This window comes from Tursiops truncatus, chromosome 5, assembly GCF_011762595.2.
Source record: "Tursiops truncatus isolate mTurTru1 chromosome 5, mTurTru1.mat.Y, whole genome shotgun sequence".
In the NCBI taxonomy this organism is placed as follows: domain Eukaryota; kingdom Metazoa; phylum Chordata; class Mammalia; order Artiodactyla; family Delphinidae; genus Tursiops; species Tursiops truncatus.
Window position 1 is genome coordinate 45,666,862 of NC_047038.1, and position 6,541 is coordinate 45,673,402.

Consider the following 6,541-nt stretch of genomic DNA (forward strand, 5'->3'; position numbering starts at 1 on the left):
CATAACTAGTGCAATGACTGACAGAAATTCTCAATGGATATTTAGTAATGTGTGATTAAACTTGCTATTTGCGTAGAGAAAGAAGCTCTACTTGTAGTGTGAACTCATCTAATGCATCTACACAGTGAAGTTCTATGTCTTGGACTGTAATTTGAAAAGATACATGCACCCCTATGTTCATAGCAGCATTATTCACAATAGCCAAGACATGGAAACAACCTAAATGTCCATCGACAGGTGAATGGATACAGAAGATGTGGTATATATAAATATATATATATACAGATATAGATATAGATATATATGATGAAATATTACTCAACCATAAAAAAGAATGAAATAATGCCATTTGCAGCAACATGGATGGACCTACGAATTATTTTACTAAGTGAAGTAAGTCAGAAAGAGAAAGACAAATACTATATGATATCACTTATATGTGGAATCTAAGATATGACACAAATGAACTTATCAACAAAACAGAAACAGACTCAAGACATAGAGAACAGGCTTGTGGCTGCCAAGGGGGAGGGGTGTGGGGTAGGGAAAGACTGGGAGTTTGGGATTAGCAGATCCAAACTATTTATATATAGGATGGACAAACAACAAGGCCCTACTTACTGTATAGCACTGGGAGCTATAATCAATATCCTGTGGTAAACGATAATGGAAAAGAATATGAAAAAAGAATATATATATGTATAACTGAATCACTTTGCTGTACCGCAGAAATTAACACATTGTAAATCGACTATACGTCAATGAAATTTTTTTTAAAAGTTCTGTGTTTTGGGGATGTGGATCCATAACATACTCTCAGTTCATGATCTGGCAGGGAATTTTCCATACTTACAATTTGCATCATAAATATAATTTCAAAGAAAGTATTTTAATTCTCATAGGTCAGCTTGTATTAATAGATGGCTTATTTCCCAGTGTGTTGCTTGCACTTATTCCTATCAGTTTGAAAACTTTATTTGAGATCGAGGTGTCATATTAACCACCAATAAACTTCTTTCATTCATCGTATCTACAAATTGTACTGTTTTTGGACTCCAAAATCAACTGTAGAAGCAATATATTCGTGTTTAAGGGATGTGAATTAGCTGAGGTAGCTTCATGTAGCTGGATTCAGGAAGATACTACCCATAATTTGAAGCTGTTAGTTTTCTTGAAAGTTTGTAACTTCTCCTATAAATGGAAGTAAGCTCAACTAAAGCAACCTACAAATCAATTAAAAGGCATATGACAAAAAAAGGAAAAACATATCTAAAAATGATTTAAATTTTAAGTTGTTATTACTATAGTTGACACTAATATGAATTCTAATTACTTAATTAATGTTGTTAAAGAAACAATTATTCATTACACTTGGTAAAGAACTGTAAAGTGAACTTTATTTGGGACTGTCGCGGTAGGTGTAGGAAACACTGCAGTGGAGTTTTGCAGTAGGCGAGAGAAATTGGCTCAACTCTGAAAATAAGGAAGAGTGGGAATTTACAGCCAAGGAGCAGGGTGAGGTTTAGTGGAGGGAAAAGTACTAAGAGGAAACATCAGGAGTCAGGAAGATCTTGGTTAAACCAACCCAACGTGATTCTTGCCGAAGCCAGGCCAAGGTAATCAGACATCACCTGATGGATGATGGAGGATGAAGGATCCTATAGGGTATAGAGAGTGATCAGATATTGAGGATGGGGGATTCTGCTTAACTGACTTAGTAGGATTCTTATTAAAATCAGGCAATCAAAGACAAAGAAAGCGTAAGAGTCAAGGCCAAGTTGAGAAGAAGATTAAGAAGAATAGAAGATTAGAATTGGGTCAAGGAGAGAATTTTGGCAATATATATGTGACCTTTAGAAACCAATTTCACTAAAAACAAATTGGGCATAGACACTGTGCTGGTTAATTATTAATGATTAAACTCCTGTTTTTTTAACACTTGTTGAGCTTTCATTTAGTGGGGAAAACTGTATTTAAAGTATGTAAACTACAAAATATTCAAATGATAATTTTAATACTAATTTTATTTTAAAATATTAAGCATTTAAATTTTTTTTTAAAAATTAAATTTTAAACATTCTATTTAGGAACTGCAATAGGTAAATCACTTGATCACATTAAACAGCAGCATGATAATCATTATTCAGCTTCAGTGCTTCAGCTAAAGTCAATAACTCACAAAAGGTAACATAAGTGACAGTAACAAACTCGCAGATATGTCATTGCTTTAAAAAATTGCCGATCAATAGCATTGTAGGAATTTTAATTCTTTTGCCAATTTATATTTTAAAAAATACATAAATATTTAATCTAGTGGGAATTAAGCTAGTTTTGCCTTTTGTATTTATAAAACCATGACCCTCCATGCTTCATTCATTCCCCAAAATGTTGTCACTTGGACCAACTATATAGTTTAGTCTTGATTCATACCTGTCAAATAATTAAGGGGATCCCATACTCTAAAGCTTCTCTTTGAAAATTTCCTTTCTTTCCTATACTCTGACATCTTCAGATTTCTAAGACTTGCTTTCTTCTATCTTTCTTCCAGAGTAATCTTTCGTGAACATCATCCACATTGCCCACGTGGCCTGAAAATAGTGTAGCCCTTCTCAGGGATCAGGGAAGAAGGGGAAGTTTTGTGAGTAGAGCAAGGAAAAGGCTGTAGTCCCTGGTGTATCAATGACTTTCCATATCGTGTCAATTTCTCTATTTTTTTTTCCTGTGATGTTTTCAGAGGGTAGAAAAGTCTGCTGGCTGGCCTGAGGGTTGCTGCTATATCTGCTACTATGTGTGTTGTTCTGATTGGGTGCATGTGAACTGTGGGTTATGGCTTGGAATGAAGCAACTGAAGCATCTATAACACACATTTGTTGCCAGTGACCCGTTGCTAAAATCATCTTTTAGTTTTTATCTTTATAATTACATATAATTAATAAAATTTGGGAAATACTCTCTGGAAAATAATAGGACTTTTGAGAACATTTTTGCCAATATTTTTATTTTCTCCAACTACATCTTATATTTCTAATAAACTTGTAAGTTACCAGCATGTTCACTTCTAATAATAAAACTCATATAAAAATTGGAATTTTAGTACTGCTGTACTGCAATATTTAAGGTCAGGAATCACTGGCTTCCTGGTCCCTGAGATCTTACAAAGAAGCCTGACTCCCACACTGATCCTCAAGGTAGACCCACCAGTACCAAAAATATGGGGAAAGGGATGAGAGATGAGGGGATGCTAAAACATTCACCTCTTTGACCTCTTAAATCGTGGGAAAAGTATGGGCTTCGAAGATGAGCATCTGGGTTTCCAAAAAAAAAAACTCCATGTTTTTCCTTATCTTTAACACTGGGAATAATAATACTTATTCTTCAGAGTTGAAAAGAACCTAAGACGGTGCCTCTTGCTTTTTAGGTGTACTGTAGATTGGAATTATTATTCTACAGCTATATATGGGGATTCTTATTCCACAGGTAAGACAATTTGGTCTTTAAATTCCCACATTAAAACTAACCTTTTAATGTGCCCCATTCAAAACCCAATATAATGTGCAATCTTTTAATTTCTGCATTGAACTCCCTTTTCCAACATAACTTCTGTAATTGGAACCATAAGGGAACTTACATGTTGGGCTTATTATACCCTCAAGGCTAGAATGTAAGAACTAAATAAAATATCTTTATGAGAAAATACTTGGTAAACTTCTTAAGGGCTGAAGATTTCATCTGGTTTTCTGATAGTGTAATCTTGGTGGAAATTGGAGGAATGCACTAAGTGATTCTGTAATCATGAGAATGATCATTCTACATCCCGTCCGAGGCACAGAATGCTAACTGTCTAGGGGAAAAGAGCTATCACCAAAGCACACACATCGTCGTCTTCAACATTGGAAGATGGCAACTGATAGAATTTCTCATCTGTGTGTATTATTCAATGCATCTACAAAATTAGTTAGATAAGGTTTTCTTTCGTCGTTTGTAAAGTGGAGTTAACACTGACATCAGAGATGAAGAGTATGGGCTTTGGGTGTTGATTACCTTTAATTATTTGAGGATTAAGAGACTCTGAATACATACAATAGTAACATCAAAGGTTACTGATCACGCGTCACTGTAACAAATATAATAATAATGCAAATTTTGAAATATTGCAAGAATTGACAAAAGTGACACAGAGACATGAAGTGAGCAAATGCTGTTGGAAAAATGGCATCAATAGACTTGCTTGACACAAGGTTGCCACAAATCTTCAACTTGTAAAAAAATGCAATATCTGTGAAGCACAGTAAAGGGAAGAGCAATAAAATGAGATATCCTTATAACCTAATAATGGAGATACACTTTAAAATTGCAAGATGCATACAAATAAAAGTCACTGTTGTAATATATAAAGAACCATAGCGTGTGTGTGTGTGTGTGTGTGTGTATGACTCTTGGCTAGCTTTTATGTTTTATATTAAACTTCCCAAATGCTCAGAGTACTATTAAAAATTGTGCCTAAACCAGAAACCTATCCTCCTACATGTAATGATTTAATATGCTATAATGAAGGTATAGCACATCCATGGAGAAATGAAAGTTACTTAATAAATTATACTGGCACAATTGGCAAGCTATTTGAAACAAGGGCCAATTTATTCCCTCTTCTATAGGGAATATTTGTCATTTTTGCCAATTCAATATTTTTGAACGCCCATGTTATGCTTGGAGAACTTCCCATTTTATAAATTCTGTTACTCTAAAGTCAAAATTTGGAATTGTCTCCCAGCCTCCTTTAAAGGTAGATAAGAACATTTGACCAAGACTTCAAAAATTATATCTACTAGCTCATGACTCAGGTTATAAGTTAGTAAGTAAAGAAATGGTGATGCTTAGACTCCATCTTTTGGCACAGATGGTGGCAGGGACATCTGATTTTTCTTTGTTTGTAACCATCACCCCTGGATGATATATCATTTTGCCCCATGCAACCAAAAGAAATTGGAGATGGATTAAAGAATTACACTTTAAAATTTAGATTTTTAAAACATATACAACAACTAAAATTGCCATTAAATCTAGGCATGAAAAAGCATTTTAACTTTTTATAAAATGGAAGAAATCACAAAATAAAAATTCATATATTGATAATACAAATCAAATTATTTTCTATCTCTATAAAAATATCCAACAAATACAACATGCAATAGATTAATTGCTTTATTATCCAATAAGCTCATATAAGACCTCTGACAACACAAATATTGCTACTGAAAGCTTGAGTTAAGTCCCAAGGAAATGAGAAAAGATAATTTACAAAGTAAAAAAAAATGGATAATATTTGAGTAAAATGTTCAAACTCATCAGTAATGAAAGACATTTAAAAGCCATGACAAAACATAATTTATTGTCAAATCAGTGATATTTTGCTTTTATAATAGAAATAATTCATGCTGATGAATGTATAGAATACTGGTTTACTTACATGCTAGGGGAGAGAGTACAAGTTGATACAACCTTTTTTGGAAACAATTTAGAAATGTATATCAAAATATTCATGTCTTCTGAACTAGTCATTCCTCTCCTAGAAATATTTTGTTAAGGAAATAATCTGAAGTATTTAAAAAGATCTGTATATATGATGCTTACTGAAGCATTAATTTTTAAAGTACAACAATCTAAAAATTACAGTATGTAAAACAACTTAAATAGCCAACAATAAAGAGTTAAATACATTATAATCACGTGAGTGAATATTACAGAATTGTTAAATTGTTAAAATTATGTTTCTGAAGAGTTTTCAATAACATGAAAAATATACATATTATAATTTAAATGAAAATTGAGGTAACAAAGTATATGTATAACTGATTCATTTTGTTATAAAGCAGAAACTAACACACCATTGTAAATCAATTATACTCCAATAAAGATGTTAAATCAAAAAACCTAATTATCTATATAGTCTGAGCTCAACTGTAAAATACAGAGAAACAAGGTACGAAAGATGTTAGCAATCAATTCATCTGGGGATAATTTGGTATAATTTTTTCCTGTCTTTTATGTATTCATATTTGCAAACTAAATATTTTTTTGTAGTTAGAAAAAAGAAGTTCACTAAAATTAATTTTGTGCACAAGAACAACTGGTTTGACTAAATTTAGTTTAAAAATAAAATGTTAAGTTAAACAGTCCTTATTGGAAACAACTTGATGGAAAAATTAGTTTTTCATTTTTCCATTGCCAAAATCATTTGAGATAATGCTTTTATCTTGTACCCTGTTTAGAAACCTCATAGGCTCCCTGTTTTATCCCTTCAAGTCTAAGTCTCTTTGACTGCTTTTCAAGGACTTAATTTTGTTCCACTGAAAATTATTCCTTCTTATTCTGTCTTCTGCTTGTCTATATTCCGATGGGTATTGAAATCACCCTTGAAACTCCATACTTGCTCATATAGCTCATACACACACACACACACACACACACACACACACACACAAACACACACTTGGACTATCTGCTCACCAATATGAGAGAAAATCATATTGTTCATTCATTC